A 23,784-nucleotide genomic window follows, 5' to 3' on the forward strand; every position below is an offset into this window, starting at 1 on the left:
CTTGATAAATTTCAGTACTTCTCTATTGCTTTAGGAAATGAATATGAAATTCCACTTTTTGCTTATATAAATCCCCTCACAACTTGAGTTCCATCTGCCTTTTGAAGAATATTGTGCATTCTTCTTCTTCTCTTGTTAATAGATAAATGAGTCAGATAGTCAACAAACATTTATTAATAGAGGTAGTTAGATCATATAATGGATAGAGTACAGTTACTGACATTAGAAGGAGTGAATTCAAATTTAACCTTAGACATTTATTAGGTGTGTGAGTTTATACAAGTCACTTAATCCTGATTGCCTTGTAGTCAGGGTTATGTCCAGTCATCCTGATTTACATATGGACACTCTGTCAGATGGTTCTGAAGGAGAAAGTGAGGCTGGTGACAGCACAACACCCTCCCCCCTCATTCAAATTCAATTCATGTGCATTCAGTCACCTCCCTAGGAAAATAATTATCATCATTAAATACTTACTATGAACTGTTACAAACACTGGTTATTTAAAAAAAAGGGGAAAAGTTCCTCTACTCTAGTACATTATGTTCTACTGAAATAAACCAAATGATTTTATTATTTTATTACATATTATTACATAATATTACATTTCTCATCTGTCTTGCCTTAGAAATGCCCATGATAGCTAGCATGTAATTCTCACCTCCACTTCTTAGGACCTCTAATTTCCTTCAAAATTCAACTCAAAAGACTTCACTTATATGAAATAATTTTTGCTTTCCAAATTGCTAATTCCTCCTTCTCAATTGCTTTAAATGTGTTTTACATGTATTTTATCTATGCTTATATGTGTAAGGTTGAACCTTTATATGAATAGAATGAATGAAAATTGCTTGAGGTTAAGGTATATTTCAATTTTGTCTTTATATCTGAAGTACCTAACAAGGTTCCTGGAACCACATATTTGTGTTTAATAAAAATGTATATTTCTTTGTCTCTATATTCATTTACTTTTTTAATTTGTTTGTTTTCTTATTCATTTATTGTAACTTTAATTCAATGCTTGATATACAATAATCACATAAAAATGCTTTTTCATCCATTTATTCCTCCACGCATCTGTTCATAACTGTGCACATCAATGGCAGAAGAGAACCATGAACAAAATGACTACACTGAAAATCCAGTACTTGGCTAATCAAACTCACATTTATTTTGAGAGTTTAATGTCATTGGTTCAGCACTATTAGTGTAGTTTAACCTCTTCTTCCTTGAAAATGATTTCTTTATTAGAGGAATGAAAAGCTTTTTTTAAGGCAGATATTATTTTTTACTTTGTCTTTGAGTGCTCATTGCCTTCCACAGAGTAGATACTGTTAATTTTTTAAAACTTCATTTTTACCAACTTAGATAAAGAAAAATTGGTATACCCCATGATTATGGACAATGACCATGAATTTCAAAATCTATTATGTTCATTTCAACCATCTTCAAGATCCTCCTAATTGGGAGGAATTCCTCTACTTTGTTATTTCAAGGGTATCAGCATTAAGTGACTGAATGCTATCTTAGACAATTACTAACTATTTAACTCTAGTAAAATCACTTAATCACTCTGAGTATCTGTTGCCAGTTTGATTAAATGAAAATAATAATTCTTATAGTAACTTCCTTGCAGGATAATTCAAAAGATAAAATAAGATATTACATGAAAAGTATTTTGCAATCATTTAGGCACAATCAAAAGTTTATCTAGTATTATTAAAATTGGACAAAAATGGCTGCATCAAACCTAAGTATAAATTAGATTTGTGACAGGAAAAGAAATTCAGATCCAGAACCTTTAAAAAGCATTTTCTTTTCATGAAGGTAAGACTACATTTCAAAAGAAAGGGATTTTAAATGTCTAAACGATTAATCAAATATTATTTTTGCTAGGGGAACAGACTTCTAGGCTTCCTTAAGCATCATCATCTTCATATTTTAATAGGACAGATGACAAATCAGATGATTTTTAGAAGCATTCCATGTTATGTTCAGTATTTCCTAACTTCATGTCATAATGACAGCAGCTTAAAATCTACAAGTAGAAATATGAAAATGTCCTCTTGAGATCAAAGAAGGAAGCTACTTATCTGAGTTTGTAGAATGTAAACGCTCCATATCATAATGTAATTTGTAATCATTTAAGAATAAAATAGTTGTAAGATTAGAATCAAAAGTTTTTTTACTTAAGATCATAATTCTTGTATTTTTAGAGAAACTGGTGATTTTAGCTAATGTACATAATGATTTGAAGTTCAGGTGTGCCACCTTTACATAGCAATTTCCTTTCAGAGAACTCAATATCAAAGGTAAGAAGGTAAAAGAGAATAGGACTACTAACTGCCAACTTAATGCTATGTGTTTTTTTAAACAAATATTATCTCATCTGATACCCACAATAAGCATATGGGATAATTTTTGCTATTGTATCATTTTGAAATTGCATAAACTGAGCCAAACAGATTAAGTGAATTTACCAGCATCACATAACAGGTATTTAAGGTCAACTGTACAGTCAGAGCTTTACCTAACAAGAGGTCCAAGTGCTGGAGTCTACTTCACTGTCAGTTATCTTTTAATCATGTTTATTTAGAAAATTAAAATGAATACAGCTGAAAGAAAAATTTGTAAGAAATTATATATATTCATATATATATTTTTATATATAAATATATATATATATATATTTGTTGCCTGGTATTATTATTTTTCCATCATTCATTTTTCCCCTAGACATAAATTAAGTCCTGTAGTTTTTTTATTATTCTATGACTATTGGTGTGTGTAGAAGTGAACAAGATGGATCAGCTCAGTTGCCTATTATACTAGGATAATTGAGCAAGTTACATGAAAGGGGTCAAGGTACCTGGAAGATTGGGACTAGACCTATGCCTTCAAATAGCAGATCTGGTGGAGAACACTAATCTTCAATCTGTCTGCTACATGCTATTTTGGTGATATCAGGAAGTCAGTTTAACTCTCAGTTTCCCATTTCTAAAAATTGAAGTATAGGCTTTTTCTAAAATGTCCTTTCCCCAACCTACTATTTCAGGTTCTAAAATCCTTTGCATCTCTATATACCTTCCCATGCATCCAAATCCAAGAGATGGGCTTAGGAAACCTGGAATCCTGCAAAGGTTCATGGTCATGAAGTCAGAATGGTGTGATTCTCATCTTGGGGGAGTGAGAACTCAAATGGGTTGATGGTATACGTAGGTTTATTTGTAGGGAGTGGACTGTAGGAAGTTCAACTGGGTACTCTTTCCAAGAGAGTATGGGGTGGGGGGGAGCTTGCCAAAGTTTCTTTTACAATTTATTTTGGATTGGCTTTAAGATTAAAATCTGGTAAAAGCATAGGTTGTTGTCAATACTGAAAAAAGACTTCAGAGCACAATATTCAATATCCCAAGACACAAGACCCTGCAAAGCCCTTGCACTTAAGTCACTCTGACAGAATTTCTTCCTCGGTGCCCCAACACAGCCCAGGCCTGTAGTGATGGATTCTCTGTACGTTTATCTGAATTGTTCCTCAGATGAGATATGAAAGTTCACACACCGGAGGGTACTGATATAATGTCATTTTCAATATGTTATTTATTTTCATCCATATGTCCATGTATATTTTTAATTTAAATATTTTATGTTCTAATTATATACAAAAGTAGTTTCTATCTCTAATTTTTTAGTGTTTTAAATTTTACAAGGCAGTCTGATAATCTTAACATTGTTTCCATCCTATACATTGACCAAAACTGAATTTGTTGAGAGAAAAATCATATCATTGAGGAAAAAATAAAATGTAAGAGATAGCAAAATAATATAAAACATGAGACAATTTTTTTGAATTAGAATTCATGGAGTCATGGTCAAGAGGATGGAGAGAAGTCAGGCACTGTCCTAAGGTCTCCTGACTTTCCCTTAGAACTAATATGAAGTCTCTTAACTGAATTTAGATTCACAAAATCCAGAAAGAGAAAAGGAGAACATCTACCAGCAAGGTCTGTCTCAAGGGAATGTGGGTAATCTGGGAGCAGAGAGAAGAAAGCTAGAGCAGGGGAAGCAGGGTGAGACCTGTGTCAAAACTGACAACAGCCACAGAAGCTTTGGCTTTGTGAGCTGGCAGGAAAACTCCAGCAGAGCAGCTAGACATTCATCTAGGCAGTTCTTCTGTCCTGGAAAACTAGGGCTACAAGGCCATTATTTTCTAGTTTAGTGTCATGCCCTGTGGGAGAAAGGTATTCTTCCTGGAACAAACAGAGTAAGGATCCCCCACCCTCCCCCCAGGCTCAAGTGTGGAAAGTAGATCTCTCTCTCTCAATACTGAATGAATAATGAGATTAACTATATAGCCCAAGGGCCTAGCATACATTTTAGAAGGAAATTTCAGACCCTGCTGTTTTCCCCCCACCCCCAGGACTAGGGAATAGACAAGAAATCAAGATAACAGACAGTCCAGAGAAAGCCTCTAGCAAGCCCTACTGGCTGGCTCACTTGGAATGACTAAGCCCCATGAGCAAAGCCTCTAGGTCTTGCAACATTAAAAGTCTGTGAACCCCTCCCCAGCCAACACAAGATCCTAGGAAAATAGAGAAAGGCCAGCCAAAGGGGTGGGGGTCCATTGAAAACTACCTCAAAGAAAAAGACACTAACACAAAAAGAGCTAGAACTCCTGAGAATTATATGAATTGATCTACAGCCTAGAATGACTTCTTAGAAGAGATCAGAAAGGCCTTCAAAAATCAATTTGAAAAATGAGAAAAGAAATCCAAGAAAAAATTAACACCTTGCCAGAGAAAATTAATACATTGCAACAAGAAAACAAATCCTTGGAAAATACTATTGCACAAGTGCAAAAAGAAAATAATTCTCCCAAAACCAGAATTGGGCAAATGGAAAACTTCAAAAATAGAATTTACCAATTGGAAAAGGAGTTGCAAAAGGTAAATCTAAAGAAAAAATGGAATCTGTGGAAACTAATGACTTCATGAGACAACAAGACTCTGTTTAACAAAAAACAAAAAAATAGAAAACAATACAAGAAAACATAAAATACCTCATCTGCAAAATTAATGACCTAGAAAATAGATCCAGGAGACACAACATAAGAATCATAGGACTTCCTGAAGCCAGTCAATATTTCAGAATCCATTCAAGAAAAATGGCCATGATATAATGGAACCATAGGGCAAAATAGTTTTTGAAAGAAAACATTGATCCCCTCCTGAAAAGGATCCCAAAATGAAAACACCAAGGAATATTGTGGCCAAATTCCAGAATTATAAGATAAAAGATAAAATCCCACAAAGAAACAATTCAAATATGAAGGAATCACAGTAAGTATTACACAGGACCTGGTTACATCAACATTAAAGAACTGAAGGGCCTGGAATGAGAAATTCCGAAGAGCAAGGGAGTTTGGAATGCAGACAAGAATTCACAGTTTTGGAAAACTGAGCCTTCTTTTCAAGGAGAAAAGATGGACCTTTAACACAACAGGGGACTTCATACTTTTCCTGATGAAAAGACCAGAGCTAAATAGAAAATATCAACTTCAAACAGGAGATTAAAGACACACATGAAAAGGTTAAAAAGAGAAAAGGAAAAAAAATGCTACCCAATAGGAAGAAATTGGCTACAACCTCACCTGGGAGAAAGATTGTCATAGCTCCTGAGAATTAAAAAATTCTATTAGAGAGAATATAGTTAGCCAGAAGTAATGGACACTCATTTGTCCGTGGCTGATAGAATGATTCAAAAATAAAGATTTAAAAATGCAAGACAGTAATGAGACAGAAAATAGAGGAGATTTATTTGAGTAAATCACATTACATGAAGATGTATAAAGGACTTTTGCAATATGGGGGAAGAAAAGAGGATGTGAGAACTGCTTGAATCTTACTTTCATCAGATTTGACTGAAAGAAGGATCAACATACACACACTCAATGAAGTTAAGAAAATTATCCTACCTTTTAAATATTAAAAGAGGAAAGGGCGGGGGAGGAAAAGAGCAACTAACAGAATGAAGGGAAGGAAGAAAGCAAATAGGGATGGAGGAAAGATTAGGGAGTGGGTGTAAATAAGAGGGGCAAACACACAGAAGGAGGTGATATTCAGGGAATATGGATAAAGTGAAAAAAGGGGAAAATAAAAATAGAAAAAAGATAACATGTATGACAATAAAAAGTTACTAATTATGATTTTGATTGTCAATGGGATGAACTCTCCCATAAAACATTAGAAAATAGCAGAGTGGATTAAAATCCAGAATCCTACAATATGCTGCTTAAAAAAAAATTCATTTTAAGTAGAAAGATCCAAAGAAAGTAAAGGTAAAAGATAGGAGCAGAATATATTTTACTTCAGTCAAGGTGAATACAGGGCAGCAATCCTTATCTCATACAAAGCAGCTGCTAAAAGAGTTCTCATTAAAAGAGATAAAGAAGGAAATTATATCCTCTTAAATTGACAATGAAGCACTTTCAATACTAAATATGCATTCATCAAGAGGTAAAGCATCCAAATTCTAAGAGAAGCTGAATGAGTTACAGGGAGACATAGACAGCAAATTTCTATTGTTGGGAGACCTCAACTTCCCTCTCTCAGTTTCAGATAATTCTAAATCTGAAATAACAAGAAGGAATTTAAGGAGGAATATAGAATGCTAGAAAACCTAGACATGGTAGACATTTGGAGAAAACTGAATGCGAATAGACAGGAATATGCATTTTATTCTGCAATACATAACATTTACCCCACAATTGATGATGTTCTAGGGATAAAAACCTTACAATCGAATGCAGAAAAGCAGAAATGGTGAAAAATGTCTTCTGTAGATATAATGCAATAAAAATAATGTGCAATAATGGGTCATGGAGAGAGAGTCCTAAAATTAATTGGAAACAAGTTAACCTCATTTTAAAGTAAGGGTGGATTAAACATTAAATTACAGATAGAATTAATGACTCATTCTAGTAAGGACAATAATGAGACAACATACCAAAACTTGTGGCAGCTAGATGGTGCAGTAGATAGAGCACTGGCCCTGGAGTCAGGAGGCCCTAAGTTAAAATCTAAGCACAGACACATAAGAATTGCCCACCTGTGTAACTTTGTGCAAGTCAATTAGCCCCATTGCCTAACTAAAAATTGAAAATATACAAAACAAAACAAAATGAAAAGAAAACATACCAAAACTTTTGTATACAGCCAAGGTAGTTATCAGGAGATATATTATGTCTTTAACTGCTTACATATAAAAAATAGAAAAAGAGGAAATAAGTGAATTAAGCATGGAACTAAGCAAATCATAGAAAGAACAAATAAAAAAACCTGCAATTAAGTAGCAAATTTCAAATTCTAAAAATTAAAGAATAAATTAATAAATTTATTCAATAATTTTCTTGCTTTCAGTTTTATTAATAAAGTTGGTTTTAAGGAAAAAACAATACAATTGGTTAACCTTTGGTTAATTTGACTTAAAAAAAGAAAGATGAGTATATTCCTTTCTATCCCCATTCAATTTTCTCTAAAGATCTAACGTACCTAGATTTCTAACAATCTATTTACCTCCTTAACTTCCTTCTTGTTTATTTTATGGTTAGATTTTCTAAATATGAGAGCATCAGGTTGAGGTCTCCCACCATTAGCATTTTACTATTCATGTCTTCCTGGAATTCATTCAACTTCTCCTCCAAGAATTTGGATGCCAAACCACTTGGTACACACACACACACACACACACACACACACAGATATACATATATATATATATATATATATATACATATATATATATATATATATATATATATATTTAATATTGAAATTGCTTTATTGTCTATGGTACCTTTTAGGAGGATATAGTTTCATTCCTTATCTCTTTTAACAAAATCTATTTTTGCAGTTGCTTTGTCTAAGATAAGCATTGCTAACCCCTGCTTTTTTCATTTCACCTGAAGCAAAATATATCCTGCTCCAACCTTTATGTAACTCTCAACTTCAAATGAGTTTCTTGTAAGCAACATATTGTAGGATTCTTGTTTATAATCCATTCTGTTATTCACTTATGTTCTGTAGGACAGTTCGTCTCATTCATATTCAAAGCTGTAATTACAAACTCCTTATGCCCTCTATGCTATCTTCCATTTTTATTTTTCCCCTTTTTGCATTTTATCCATTTTCTCCAGTATTTTTCTGAATACCATCAAAAGCAACAGTTTTCCCCCTTATATACAAACCCCTCCCCTTTCTTTCCTCTTTCCCTTTGCCCCTTCTTCCTTACCTCCCTTCTGTTAGTTCCTCTTTTCCTCCCCCCACCTTCTTTCCCCTTTAAATACTTGAAAGGTAAGATAAGTTTCTCAGCTTAACTGTGTGTGTGTGTGTGTGTGTGTTTGTGTGTGTATGTTGATTTTAAGCAAAATCTGATGAGAATAAGTTTCAGGTGTTTTTCATTTCATCCCTTCTTCCCCTCTATTGCAATAGGGGCTTTCTACCTCTTTATGTAATGTGATTTACTTCATTCAATCTCTTCCTTTCTCCTGTCTCTTTATTGTTCCCCATTTTAAGGAGATATTATTTATAAATCATTCTGTCAGAGGTAGAGTTAAGTCATGATTATCTACTTCTGGTTAAGTATATTATCTGTAATAGTCACAAATCTCAAGAAATATGAGAATCTTTCTCCCATGTGGGGATATGGCTAGTTTTATCTTCATGAATAGCATTTCTTTTTATTTAACCTTCTTTTTTTACCTTTTCATGTGTCTTTAGTCTCCTGTTTGAAGTTCAAATTTTCTATTTAGTTCTGGTCTTTTTATCAGGAAAAGGTGGATGTCTGCTTTTTCATTAAATGACCATCTTTTCCCCTGGAAGCAATGGATCAGTTTTGTTGAATAGTGTACTTTTGACTCCATTCCAACATCCTTTGCTCTTTGGAATATTGTACTCTAAGCCCTTTGATCCCTTAAAGTTGATGCAGCCAAGTTCTATGTCATCCTTACCGTGGCTCATGGGTATATAAATGGGTTCATTCTGGCTGCTTGCAGGATTTTCTCTTTTATCTGATAGTTCTGAAATTTGGCTACATGACATTTTCATTTTGGGATCCCTTTTCAGAGGGGATCAATGGATTATTTCAATAACTATTTTGCCCTCTGCTTCCATGATGTCAGGTCAATAATTCTTAAGTTGATCCTACTTTTTCCATTCTCTAGGTCAATAGTTTTGCCGATGAGGTATTTTAAATTTACGTCTTTTTCTTTCAATTTTTTTTGGTTCTGTTTCATAGATTCTTGCTGTCTTATGAAGTCATTAGTTTCCACATATTCCATTCTTTTTTAATAGAAGAATATTCATATTCTTCATTTGTCTTTTAAAAATCCTTTTCCAATCGGTCCTTTCTATTTTTCTTTTTAGGTTTTTGCAAGGCAGTGGGGGTTAAGTGGCTTGCACAAGGTCAAACAGCTAGGTAATTATTAAGTTTCTGAGGCCATATTTGAACTCAGGTACCCCTGACACGAGGGCCTGTGCTCTATCCACTGTACCATCTAGCTGCCCCCAGTCCCTTCTATTTTTGAAGGAGTTTTCCATTTTCCAAATTTTGGTTTTGAGAGAATTATTTTATTTCTGGATTTGTCCAGTTGTATTTTCCAAGTATTTGTTTTCTTGTTGAAAGGTGTTAATATTCTCTTGTGTTGTTTCCCAAATTTTCCAATTGATTTTTAAACTCCTTTCTGATTTCTTCCTTCAAGGAAATATTTCTGTGTTGGAAATCAAATCATATTCTCCTCAGAGGTTCTAGATCTCTCTGAGGTAGGGTCTTTAGCTTCTAGAATTTTTTATTTATGGACCTCTCCTTTCCTCTGGATTTTCTTCATTTTCCTAAGATCTTGTGTTGTAGGTGTGGCTGATTTTGTAATCCCTAGAGACTTTACTCAATGAGTTTAATAACTCCAAGTGGGCTGACCAGTGGGGGTTACTGACTGTTTTCTCTGGAGTGTCTGTGACCTTGATTTAAGGGCATTTCCTTTGGCCTGGAGGGTGTGGGTGAAGCTACTGGATACTTTTATACTTTAACAATGTGGGTTATGCCCTGGGAAAAGGTAATTACTCTCCCTATTCACAGCTGAGGGAACTCTGCTGACCATATATGAGCATGGGGAGGAAGTGGGCTGTTACTGTGTTTGTTCTGGAAATAGTTCAGCTTCTGGGAAGCTGAAATGAAGGTATGGAGTCTGAGGTCCTCCAGACCAGAGGAACCTAGCAGATCTATGTCTGCAACTCTCCTGCACTGGAACTCATCCTCCATACCTGCTGATAAAGCCCAGACTGTCAGTTCCACAGCCTGTCAGTCCCATATCCAATGCCTCTGTACCTGAGTTGGTTCCTGGCTCCCACAGTCAATACCTCTGTGGCTCATCCTAGGCTACTCCCACTCTCACTCCTCCAAGCAGTGTCTCTGTTCTCTGCTCCCGGCCCATCCATAATCCCCAAAGACAAACTTTGAGGTAGTTGTTCTTCTCCTAGCATCATTTTCTGAGTTATATCTATCAGATGTCTGTTATGTTGTTTGTTTCATATTATTTCTGATGGGAAATCAGAAGACTTTAGCAAGGTCCTTGTCTTCTCTCCATCATCTTAGCTGGAATTCCTGGTCTTTTTAAAATAGCATGCTCCTGAAGGGAAATTATCAAGTCTGTTTAACTTCTTTATCTAATCTAGCATAAAAAAATACATTTTACCTGATAACTCAGACAGACTGCCTCAAAGGTTCACTGACTTGCAAAAAAGGAAAACCAATGGATTCACATAGTTTAGTTCAATCTTGAGGTCATCATAAATATGACTTAAAATATTTTCCAACATCTAGAATTACCTTTGGAAAATCTTCAAATACAGAATGCTCCAAAAGTCTTAGCTGAGTTCAGTTTAGTTTTAAACTAAGACTAAGATTATTAAAATATGCCATTTTGTTTTAGTGATGTTCTTGGTAAGATTTCCACAAGTAGTAAAAATGTATATTTAATAGAGGATGAACTTTGTTTTCCCTACAGGAACAAAAATTTAAAGGAATGAAAGGATCTACAAGTTGCCATAAACAAATTCAGAAAACACATGAAGAAATTTATGATAATTAATAAATAATGAGCACATTTCTCTATCTATGGATTCTAGTTTTCTACACGATTCTGCAGCCTTCCATGCTATGCATTAGCCTGTGGTAGAAAGTATGGATACTTTGGGATGATGGACAACTAACCTCCCATATATTAGAACTGTACAATTTGAATAGAATTGTTTAAGCAATAAAACAAAGTTCTACTTTTTCTCCATCTGTATTTCATTTGTTATTATATGTGGAAGGAAGAGGAATTGTGATTTTTTTCTTCTTTTATACAGTGATATATTGCTCAGGGACTAATCTTTGTTCATTAATAATAAATATTTCCAAATTCCCTTGACCAAAACTAAACATTAAAATGTTTACAAATGTATTTAAATTTTGAAATTGCCATTTTTAGATGTCATGACTGATTCTTTGTGAACCTATGGACCATGAATTGACTTTCTGATGAGTTTTATATGTATGTACATATATGCGTATATATATGCATAGATATATACATTTAAACACCTATATATATGCAATCATATTTCATATGTAAACTTTAAATACAAATAGCAAAATAAATATTAAATTGAACATATATATGTATGTACATACATATACATTTATATACAACAGACATATAGACACATATGCATACATATGTATTTTTATACATGGAATTTTCTTTGCAAATATAATTGAGTAGTCTTCCATTTCCTTTTCTAATGAATCATCATTTATAGAACTCTCCACTGTGATCTATATCTCTTGGGTATCTTGTACATGAAGTATGTAAATCTCTCTAACCACGACAATGATGATCATTCAGGAGTGGAAATTATGTCTTCCCCTACAGAAAACAATCTGTTTTGCCTAAAGACAACTGAGAAAGAAATGAAAGAAATTAATTTCAAATACAATATTTCATTTTTTTGTAAGAAGTAGTATGATATGATAGAATACTATGGCACCACTTTGAATAGTTTTTCTTGATTTTCTCAAAAGCATGTGTTTCCATCCCTGTCTGGCTTGTATGTTTATGTGTGAATATTTTTGTATACAGATATATCTATCCATTCATAAATTATATACTTATATGTATATAATGTATATGTAAAATATAGGCACATACATACATTTATGCAAATTTATGTGTTCTATATTGATAAGTATATATAGGGTTATATAAATAAGTTGTCTTCCCTGATAGAATATACATTATGCTGAGTTTTTTAAAGTATTTAATCCCTGCTTCATTTAACCTGCGCAATTTATATTTCAGTGAATGTTCATCCATTTCACTTAGATTGTCAAATTTATTGGAATAGAGTTGGGCAAAATAATTCCGAGTTATTACTTCAATTTCCTCCTCATTGGTCATGAGTTCACATTTTTCATGCTAGGAATTTGGTTTTCTTCTTTCTTCTTTTATCAAATTGACCAGAGGTTTATTTATTCTATTGGTTATTTCATTAAACCAATTCTTGGTTTTATTTATTAATTCAATAGTTTTTTTGCCTTTGATTTTATTAATTTCTCCTTTAATTTTTAGAATTTTTAATTTGTTATTTAATTGGGGTATTTTAATTTGTTCTTTCTGTAATTTTTTAGTTGCATATTTAGTTCACTGATTTCCTCTTTCTCAAATTTATTCATATAAGCACTTAAAGATAGAATATATCCCCTGACAGCCACTTTGAGTGAATTCCATAGTTTTGGGGAAGTTGTTTCTTTATTTCCATTATCCAGGAAAAATAATTCTTTCTATAATTTTTTGATTGATCTACTCATTCTTTAAAATAGGTTATTCAGTTTCCAATTAGTTCTGGGTCTATATCTACCTGTTCCAATATCACATATGATTTTTATTTCATTGTCATCTGAGAAAGATATATTCCCTATTTCTGCCTTTCTGCAGTTGATCATTAGGGTTTATGCCCTAGTACATGGTCAATTTTTTTATAAGTGCCATCTACTGCAGAGAAAAAGCTTTATTCCTTTCTATCCCCATTCAATTTCTTCCATAAGTCTATCATATCTATTTTTTCTAACAATCTACTTACCTCCTTAACTTCTTTCTTGTTTATTTTATGATTCAATTTATCTAAATCTGAGAGCAGGAGGTTGAGATCTCCTACTAGTAGAATTTTGCTGTTTACATCTTCCTGTAGTTCTTTCTGATTCTCCTCTAAGAATTTGGAGGCTATCACATTCGGTGCATACATATTCAATATTGAAATCATTTTATTGTCTATGGTACCATTTAGGAGGATATATTTGACTTCCTTATCTCTTTTAATACCATCTATTGTTGCAGCTGCTTTTAAGGATTGCTACCCCTGCTTTTCCACTTCAGCTGAAGCAAAATATATTTTGCTCCAACCATTTACCTTTGCTCTGTATGTATCTCTCTGTTTCATATTGTATGTCTCTGTTTTTTAATCCACTCTGCTTTTTGCTTACATTTTAAGGAAGATTTCATCCCATACACATTCAAAGTTATAATTACTAACTCTTTATTCCCCTCTATACTATCTTCTCTCTGCTTGTATTCCCCCCTTTTCCCCTTTATCCATATTCCTTATTTTATTTCTGAATACCACTCGTTCACTGTATTTGTCATCCTATATCCACCCCCTCCCTTTTCTTTCTCCTTTCCCTTTTGTCCCCTTTTCCCTTACCTTCCATTTAATCCCCTTTTTCTTCCTCCCCTCCCTGTCTCCACCCCCCCTCCCCTTTTTCCCTTTTAATACTTGAAAGGTAAGATGTTTTTTAAGTTAACTGTGTATGTGTAGGTTGACTTTAAGTTGTCTGATGAGAGGAAGATTCAGGTGTTTCTCATCTCTTCCCTTCTTTCTCTCTATTACCTAGGTATTTTCTACCTCTTAATGTGATGAGATTTATGCCATTTAATACCCTCCCTGCTCCTGTCTCCTTCCTGTCCCCCTTGTTAAGGAGGAAGTGTTTTTAAATCATTCTATTTGAGTCATAGAAAATTCTGAATATCCATCTCTTCTATGTAAGTATATTCTATCTAATAGTTACAGTTCATGAGAATTATTAGAGTCTTTCTCCTAAATGAGGTTATAGCCAGTTTCATCCTATTGGATAGCAGTCTCATGGATAAGTCATGAGTGTCCATCACTTCTGGGTATATTATTTCTGTTAGATCTACTATACTCAAGAGTTATGAGAATCTCTTTTTCCCATGCTGGGATATCACTTGTTTCATCTTATTGGATAGCAGTTTTTTTTCTTAACCCCCCCCCTTTTTTTACCTTTTTATGCATCTCTTTAACCTCCTGTTTGATGTCTAGATTTTCTATTTAGCCCAGGTCCTTTCATCAGGAACATTTGGAATTTTATTTTGTTAAATGTCCATCTTTTTCCCTGAACAAGAAGGCTCAGTTTTGCAAGACAGTGGATTCTTGACTTCATGCCAAGCTCCCTTGCTCTTCAGAATATCTGATTCTAGGCCGTTCCATCCCTTAATGTTGATACAGCCAGGTCCTGCATAATCTGTACTGTAGCTCCTTGGTATTTCAATTGTTTCTTTCAGGCTGCTTATAGGATTTTCTCTTTTATTTAATAGTTCTGGAATTTGGTCACAACATACCTTGGTGTTTTCATTTTAGGATCTCTTTCTGGAGGGGATCGATGTATTCTTTCAATAACTATTTTGTCTTCTAGTTCCATGATATCTGGGCCATTTTCCATTACTAAATTCTGTAATATTAAGACCAGTCTTTTTTTTTTCTCTTCAATGATTTCATGAAGAACAATAATTCTCAGGTTGTCCCTCCTCAATCAATTCTCATGGTCAGTAGCTTTGCTTATGAGGTATTTTACATTTTTTCTATTTTTTTCTATTTTTTGATTTTGTTTAACAGGCTCTTGCTGTCTCATGAAGTCACTCGTTTCTGCAGACTCGATTTTTTTTTGGAGAGGAGGTTCCTTCATTTACCTTTTGCAACTCCTTTTCCAATTGGTCAATTCTATTATTGAAAGAGCTTTGCATTTGCCCAATTGAGTCTTTGACAGAATTATGTTCTTTTTGCATGTGTCCAATTGAAGAGCTGAGAGAGTTATTCTCATTTGTTATTTGTCCCATTGCATTTTCCAATGATTTGTTCTCTTGTTGCAAGTTGTTAATCTTCTCTTGGATTACTTTTCCCAAATTTTCCAATTGATTTTTAAACCTCTTCCTTATTTTTTGAATGAATTATTTTTGTGCTGGAGACCATATCACATTCTCCTCAGAAGTTTTAGGTCTTTCTGAGTTAGGGTCTTTTCATTCCAGAAATGTTTCTCTGACCTTTGTTCATTTTGCTAAGACTTTGAGTTGGGGAGGGGCTGGTGCACAGTTATTTGGTGTTCGGATCCCTAGATTATTTACTCAATATGTGCAATTTCTCCAGATGGCCAGTAGGGTGTGCAAGAGGATTTGCTCACTGAATGTAATTCCAACATTTTACCAGGAGGGAGTGATGGTTGCTTTCTCTAGAGTGTCTGTGACCTTGATTGAGGCCCTATTCCTTGGTCTGAAGTGAGTAATTGAAACTGCTAAATACTTTTGTCTTTAATTAATGGTGGACTATACCCTTCGGTGAGGTCATTACTCTCCCTGTTATCAGCTGGGGTGGCAATTTTCTGCTCACACACCTTCACCTGTGACAGAAGGTCTGTAATTGTGTTCTGGGAAGAGGCTGCAGCCAATTGGAGGCATGGCCTTGGAGTTCCTCTGGACCACAGGAGCACAGGGATGCTGACTGCAGCTCTCCTGCACTGCAATTCTGCCCCGCACCCAGCCTTGTCAGCAAACTCCAGATGGTCAGTGCCAACACCAATGGCACTGCTCCCTAGTTGACCTAAGTCCCCGTGGTCGACCAGACTCTAGCCCCTCCACTGATGAAGCAGGTCAGCTTCCTGGTCCCTCAGTCTCCCTGGCTCCAGCCCTGCAGCTAACCAGGCTGGTTTCAAGGCTTATCTGCACTCTGCCCCAACTCACCCAGGATTATGGAAGGCAAATCCTGTGGTAGATGTTCTTCTCCTGGCGTTTCTTTCTGGGTTTTGTTGATCATATTTCCGTTAAGAGGTTTGTTTCATATCATATGTGGTCAAAGATCAGGAGATTTTAGAACTGTGCTTGTCTTCTCCCCTCCATCTTGGCCAGAAGTCCAACCTTTTTTTTTTTTTAGATAAGCAATGTTCTTTTCTTCTTCTTCCTCCCATTCATTCTTCTCTTTTTGGAGTCCTCCTCCTCTCATTCCTCCTCCCCTCTTTTTGAAGTCTACTACAATGCTTGGAATATATTGGTACTTAAATAGTGTAGTATGTTGATAAGTTGACTGATCTGGAGACATGTGAAAAAAATTCAAATCATGTTATTTGTCTATGATAACTATGACTATGTTCAAGCTATTTACTTCAGTCCATCAATAAAATAGAATATCTCATTGGTTTGTTGATCAGGAGATTGTTAATGTGCTTGAAATTTTTGCAAATGTTTTATAAATACTAGTTACTTATATTGGTAGACTTCATGATCATGAAATAGTTTCAAAAATTCTATTCTTTTCACTGAGAGAGATAAATGGTCATACACAAAATCTGACAATTGATGTTGCCTCTCAAAATGTGCATAATAAAAAAAATAGTTGAAAATACCTTCAAGGATAAGAATTTAATGGTGTACAGGAAAACTAGCCATAGAGAAATATATCTTAAACTGTTCATTTTTATATTGTGCTGTTTCCCTATCTGAAAAAATGAAATAAAGGAAAGCAAAAATTTATATCTAGACCATCTTCTTATTCTAAAATTTGCATTGCTTTTTACAAATTCTTTTCCTTCATTTTGTTCATTTTCCCCAATTACATGTACAATAAAATTATAATCATTTTAAAAGTGTTGAGTTTCTAATTCTCTCCCTTCTGCTTCTCTTCCATCCTAGAGAAATCAATCAAATTGACATTGATTATTCATGTGAAGTTATATAAAACATATTTCCATAGTAGCTGGAAATAAAGAGAAAGAAAAAAATTGAACAATAAAGAGGTATTCTTCAGTCTGCTTTCAGAATTCATCAAATCTCCCTCAGGATCTCATCATGGACCACTCTGAAAAGACCCTGCTCCTTATTTTTTTAAGGCACAATACAATTCCATCACAATCATAGAACTTGTTCATCCAATCCTCAATTGATGGGCATCTTCCTCAAATATCCAAATCATTGCTATGACGAAAACAGGTGCTATAAAACTTTTTGTCCAAATATAGTACTGCTTGGTCAAAAGCTATGTACATTTTAATCACCTTTTGGATTCTTTTTCCAGAATAGCTGAACTATTTTATAACTCCACCAATAATGAATTATGGTACCAGTTTTTCCACATTTCCTTCAGCATTTGTCATTTTCCCTACCTGTCATGGTAACCATTATACAAGTATGAGGTGGCATCTCAGATTTCTTTTTAATTTGCATTTCTCTAATCAGTAGTGATTTTGAGCATTTTTCATTTGACTATTGATTGTTTTAATTTCTTCTTCTGAAAAATGCCTTTTCTTATCCTATCATCATTTATCAACTATAGAAAGTCTCCTATTATTTGAAATTTCATTGAGTTCTCTATATAGTTGAGAAATGAGGCTTTTATCAGAAAAAGGTACTAAATCTCCTTTCCCCCATGTTTTCTGTTTTCTCTTTGAAAGGATAAGGTTGAGGTCCCTAACTAGTATAGTATTATATTTCCTTTTGTAACTCATTTCATCTTCCCTTTAACATTTGGCACATTTATGTTTATTATTGATATTGCTTCATTGTCTCCAGTGGCCTTAAGCAAAATGTAATCCCCTTATTATTTATTTTAATTATGTCTATTTTGCTTTTGCTTTCTCTGATAACACGGTTGTATTTGTAACTTCATCTAATGTATAATAGACTCCAATCCAAACCCTTCTTTAACTCTGACCTATTCTTTGTTTCAATTGTATTTCCTGTAAACAAGATATTGTTGTATTATCTTGTCTAATCTATTTTACTATGACCTGTTTTATGGTGAGTTAGATTGATTTCCTTTATCTTTTGGGAAACTAAAGTAACTGAGAGGATATATTTTAAATACCACAGCACATCTTTGCAAATTTTCAATGAAGGCTAACAAATAGGGCAAGAAAAGAATGTGGCAAAAAAGAGTTTCAGCATGTTGATTAAGTAGGGAGATTTCTTACTTCTGGTATTCCATCCACTTCTTGCAGTCTAATAAACTTCCTGAAATTAAAATGCAAAGGATAAGCAAGTCTCCAATCTTACATTTTTATTATTTCAAATATATTCTGAAAATATTGAGGGATAGAACTTTGGGGAACAATTAGTTGCAAAGTAGCAAAGAACTCAAAAGGGACAACATTACTTTGTTCTACTACTGCACCACTCATATTTATACATCATTTTTTTACAGTGGGAAACTATACCCATGTTCAGCTCCCCTACTAATAATGCTTTTCATTCTCAATAACTTTATCCTCCTTTAATAAAGTTACTAAATCATTTTTTGCCAAACCCTAGTTGGTAGTCTTGGAAAATGTTTATTGTAAAGTTTATACTACTCAATGTTCTTGTTTCCTAAAGAGAAAAATCAAACAAGGAATCAATAAAAACTTTATATATTCAAAACCAAACAAAAGAGATAAATTCAAACCTGGCCCACTACTTTTTCTTTCAATCTGCTTCTCTCAGTCTGTCCCTCACTCTTTATGGACTCTCTGGCCTCATCCACAGAAGCAATGGGAGTTATCACTGAGAACATGGAGGACAGAACAGATTAGGGGAGTAACTTTAGGCTTATTACCACTATACAATATACATTTAGTTTGGAAATACTGCTAGACATTAAGATAAGAGTGATGTCAAGGGTATTTATGATGTCCTATCCTATCACCCTCCTTTTTACAGGGAAGAAAAAAATTAGACCAGAAAGGGGATTTGACCTACCCAAATGTATTCTGAAATCAAATGTCAAATTTCATTTTAAAAGAGACTTATGATGCCAAATGCATTTCTCTATCTATAGAATTTCTCCTCCTTAGAACTAATCTCTTTCCAGTTAAAAAAAAAAATGAATATAAGAAGAGGAATGTCTGAAGGTCAAATCAGTATTATTTTTGAAGAAGAATTGCTAATCTCAGTGAAATAGTCATTTCTCTCAAATAATTCAATTTAGGAAACATTTGTTATATTTGTTATGCTTGCAAAGTTCTGTGTAAGGAACTGTGAAAATAAGAAAGAAATTATTCAGTTCATTCCCTCAAAAAGCTTATTGGGAGGAAATAAGAATTCCAGATGAAATGCTAAAGGAAAAAATATGAAGAATGACTATCATTTTCAGTTTGAGAACAAGAAGTCATTACAGAAGGCTTTCACAGACATAATGTTTATGAGAAGCCTTTAATAATCCAACAGTCAATGACAAAAAAGAGACAAGGAGAAAGTACATTAGGAATGAGTGATTGGTGTATCAAATTTGGGTTGAATTGGGACAAGAGATAGAGTCAATGTATTTTAGTTAAAATAATACTTAACTTAGAGTAAGAACTTTGGTTCCAAATTATACTATTCTAATTACAAAGCACAAATAATTATTAAATAATTATTAATAAGTTATTAAATTATTATTAGATCAAATCAAATTATTTAATTATTGATAATTAATAATTATTAAATAATTATTTAATTATTCATGCAGATATGCATATGTTATAACTGCCAAGTAGAAGGCAACCTCCTTGAGTACAGTTAGCATGCAATATCACATTGAAACGGAAACATATGGCTTCTTAGTACCCTCTGCCACTGGGCCCCTTCCTCCTTCTCATTGAAGAGTGTAGAAGGTAGATACTGGAGTGCCCTTCATAGAACCTCCATTTATGGAAGATGTTAAGAAAATCAGTATCTTCATTTTCCTTCCAGTTGTGTTCCTATGAATTTCATTGTCACTGATTTATAATATCTCCCTACTTTTTAGTTTATTTTTATGTGTTTCCACCCTGCATTAAATTTTGAGCTCATTGAAGGGAGAGACCAGCTTTTGCTTTTTTTAAGAAGATCTCCAGTGGCATGTGGTAAGAACTTAATGAATATTTGTATCTCTGTCATCAGTGACATTAGGCTGTTTAGTTTAATAATCTCTAAAGTTCCTTCCAATTAAAAAATGTCACACTTTATGGTGAATTCCCTAGTTCAGATTGACAATAACCTTGTTTGCCTAAGTTTTTTCATCTACATAATGAACCAAAGAAGGAAATGACGAATTTCTCTAGTATCTTTGCCAAGAAAAATAAAACAATTTAGTCACGATGAAACATATACAATTGAAAAATGACTGATGAACACAAAGAAATATACACCATGTCCTATAGGCAACAGAGAATCTTCAAAGATTTTTTTTATAGGGAATACTCAAATCTATGAAATAGGAAAATTATTTTAGCACCAGTATGAATGATGGCTTAAAGAGGAGAGAGAGACCATGGTTGATGGAATTAAACTATATAGAAAACCATTAATTAGGAGGGCAGCTAGGTGGTGCAGTGGATAGAGCACTGGCTCTGAAATCAGGAGGATCTGATTTCAAATCCAGTTTCAGAAATTTAATAAGTGCCTAGCTGTGTGACCTTGGCCAAGTCACTTAACCCCATTGTCTTCAATAATTTTTTTTTTAAAGCCATTGATTTGTGGGGCGGCTAGGTGGCTTAGTGGATAAAGCACCGGCATTGTAGTCAGGAGTACCTGGGTTCAAATCCAGTCTCAGACATTTAATAATTACCTAGCTGTGTGGCCTTGGGCAAGCCACCTAACCCCATTTGCCTTGCAAAAAACCTAAAAAAAACCCCCAAAAACAGCCATTGATTAGGCTGTCCCTACCGGAACGAGTCTGAGGCCCCCATGGTGGAGTTACTGCAGCTGTGATTGCCCCGGCCTTACTGCCGGGTGCCTGAGGTTCTAGGGTCAGTAGAGGTGTGCTCAGGCTGGGGGGGTAGGGAGAAGGCCGGCCAGGTGTCGGGTGGGGGGGATAAGGTCCAGGACTGGCATCACCATATTGAGACTGCAGAGTACAACTTTGCCCCACTTCTCCCTCAGAAGCCCAGGTCCTCCTGCTGCTGCTACTGTTAGCTGCTCTTCCCACTGTTCTTTTCCAGGTTCTGTGGTGCCTTCACTGTATCACTCATTGTGAAATTGTATGTCATGGCAGTGTGGGGAAAAAAAAAAATGTTTCATTGAAGTGTATAATTGAAGTAAGAAAAAATGGGAGAAGATTCAAGGCAAAAGAAAGTTAATGCAATTCATCATCCTCATTATGCATTTCCTGTTCAAGAGACCTATCAAGGTAGTGTCTTATTTAAAAATCATTCACTTAATTTTGCAACAATTATTCTTTGATATATATATATATATATACACATACATATATATACATACATATATATATATATATATATGTACATATTCAGGAGAATATATATGCAAAGCAGTTACATTCCATTAGGAAATGTACAGTTATCTACAACTGTGATTGTACAGGTTGAACCCACTGTGAACTTAAAAGAGGGATCATATCCTTTAATTGGTGATGGAAATGAAAGAGTAGCAGCTATTTCTACTAAAACCACCAGAAAGTCAATTGTACAGATTCACTGGGAAGGTTATCTCTGTGAAATGGAATCCACTGTAGCTTCTTTTTCCAAATGAGATTGTCTCAATTGTAAACCATTTTAAACTTATTCCAAACAAATTTTCTGGAGGAAGACATATTTATTACTTGTGTTGTGAGACATCTTGTTTTGGAAAAGGAAATTCAATACTCTTATGCTGGATATACAATATGCCCATGAAGTTTCAGTCACAGGGTATGATGAGAATTAGTTTGTTGTAAGAATGAATGTTAATCTCAAGTGTAATGCAGATGCAAATCCACCATCTTCACAGTCTAAATGGAGCAGATTGAATGGACAGTGTCCTGATGGTGTAGAGATTTCAGAGAATACTCTGTATTTATCAATCAACTAACTTGCAGTTTCTCAGGCTTTTATGTCCTTAAGGTTACAAATTCCCTTTGCCAAAGAAGTGCCCAAAAGATCATCTATATATTAGATCCTACTACTACTACCATCCTACCACCTACAGGTCAGTGGTATTTTTAAACAATTGACTTCAGAGATGTAGATGCACCACCTAAAATACTGGCTTTCTCATTATCCACTATGGTAACAGTTAAGGCACAATTGACTCCACTATCGGTGGTACAGTGGATCAGGCTTTCTTCCAATACTTGTATTTCAGTTGAAATATCCTTTTATAGGAGAAGACAGAGATTCTGTGGTGACTTTTCTAAGAACCATATTCCATCAAGAAATATGCAAAAAAGAATTGCAAATTGATCTTCTTCAAAAGGATAGAGCTTGACTTTTACCCTGACAGTGCATAAAACAAACGAAAATAAACATCCAGCTAACAATCTAATATCTACAGATTACTGAGAAGGACCTGAAAAATCTCAGTGGAACAATGTAGACAATCTGAACAGGTTTGAAAGGCCAATGGATTATTATGGAGATATAAAAATGGGAATGAAGTTTGTTGATGATGAAAGTTATGATGACAATGAAGATTGTGTAGTTTTATACACATGGTTCAGTAATTTCCTGTAGGGAGTGCTATGTTTAGCAACCATTAAATGAAAATCATTCTGTACAATATTTCATTCATTTTAGTTGATAATTTTCAGTTTGTTTATACCGTTTCTTTTTTTTTTGCAAGGCAAATGGGGATAAGTGGCTTGCCCAAGGCCACAAAGCTAGGTAATTATTAAATGTCTAATTGTGGATTTGAACTCAGGTACCCCTGACGCCAGGGTCGGTGCTCTGTCCACTGCACCACCTAGCCGCTCCATACCGTTTCTTGATGGAAAAATAAACTTTTTGAACCCAATGTTCAAGCTTACTTTTTTATATTCTCACTCGACAAATGGAAATGTAAACTCTAGGTTAAATGTATCTGGGCTGCTATATATTTTTTTTTTCAATTCTGTGCTACTGTCCCAAAATTTGAATTTTAATGCAGTGCTCTTTGTGGCACAGGTAAGAAGAAAAATGTTAACTGAAAGTTAAATGTATGATTTGTTTTGGTACAAAAATTTAAAAAATAGTAACTACTTTATCATTGTCTATTAAATGTTTGTTTAAGACTGTTCTCAAATTTTTAAACATATACCTCTTGACTCAAATAGTTTTCACCATCAAATGAAATTACATCAAAATTGATTTAGATTTGTTCAAGAACTTTTTTATATTATCAAAAATATGCAGTGATAAACATTTTCCCACTTTAAAATATTATTTTCTAAGTTTAAAAGAAAATGAATGCATACCTCTTCATTTCAAATGAGACTTGCCATTAGACTATAGAGACAGGTACATTTTGCTTTACACTGAAATCTATTAGGTGATGAAATAATGGGAGTTTAGTTAACTATATGAATAGGAATCATTTGTGTAATATTATCACCCTTATAGTTTGGTACTTTATAAAACATATAACAATTAAACACAGCCTTACATAAATTTTAAAAATGAATTTCTATTCTCTTTTGTTCTTATATGATTCAGAATCTGATG

At 34.1% G+C, this 23,784-nt stretch overlaps 1 pseudogene; it reads left to right on the top strand.

Moving 5' to 3' along the window:
* The window catches only part of LOC141521422 (nectin-3-like), a 64,783-nt pseudogene extending 41,949 nt beyond the window's left edge, over nt 1-22,834 (top strand).
* The last annotated feature ends 950 nt before the right edge of the window (nt 22,835-23,784 follow it).

This window comes from Macrotis lagotis, chromosome 1 (genome assembly GCF_037893015.1).
Source record: "Macrotis lagotis isolate mMagLag1 chromosome 1, bilby.v1.9.chrom.fasta, whole genome shotgun sequence".
Classification (NCBI taxonomy): domain Eukaryota; kingdom Metazoa; phylum Chordata; class Mammalia; order Peramelemorphia; family Peramelidae; genus Macrotis; species Macrotis lagotis.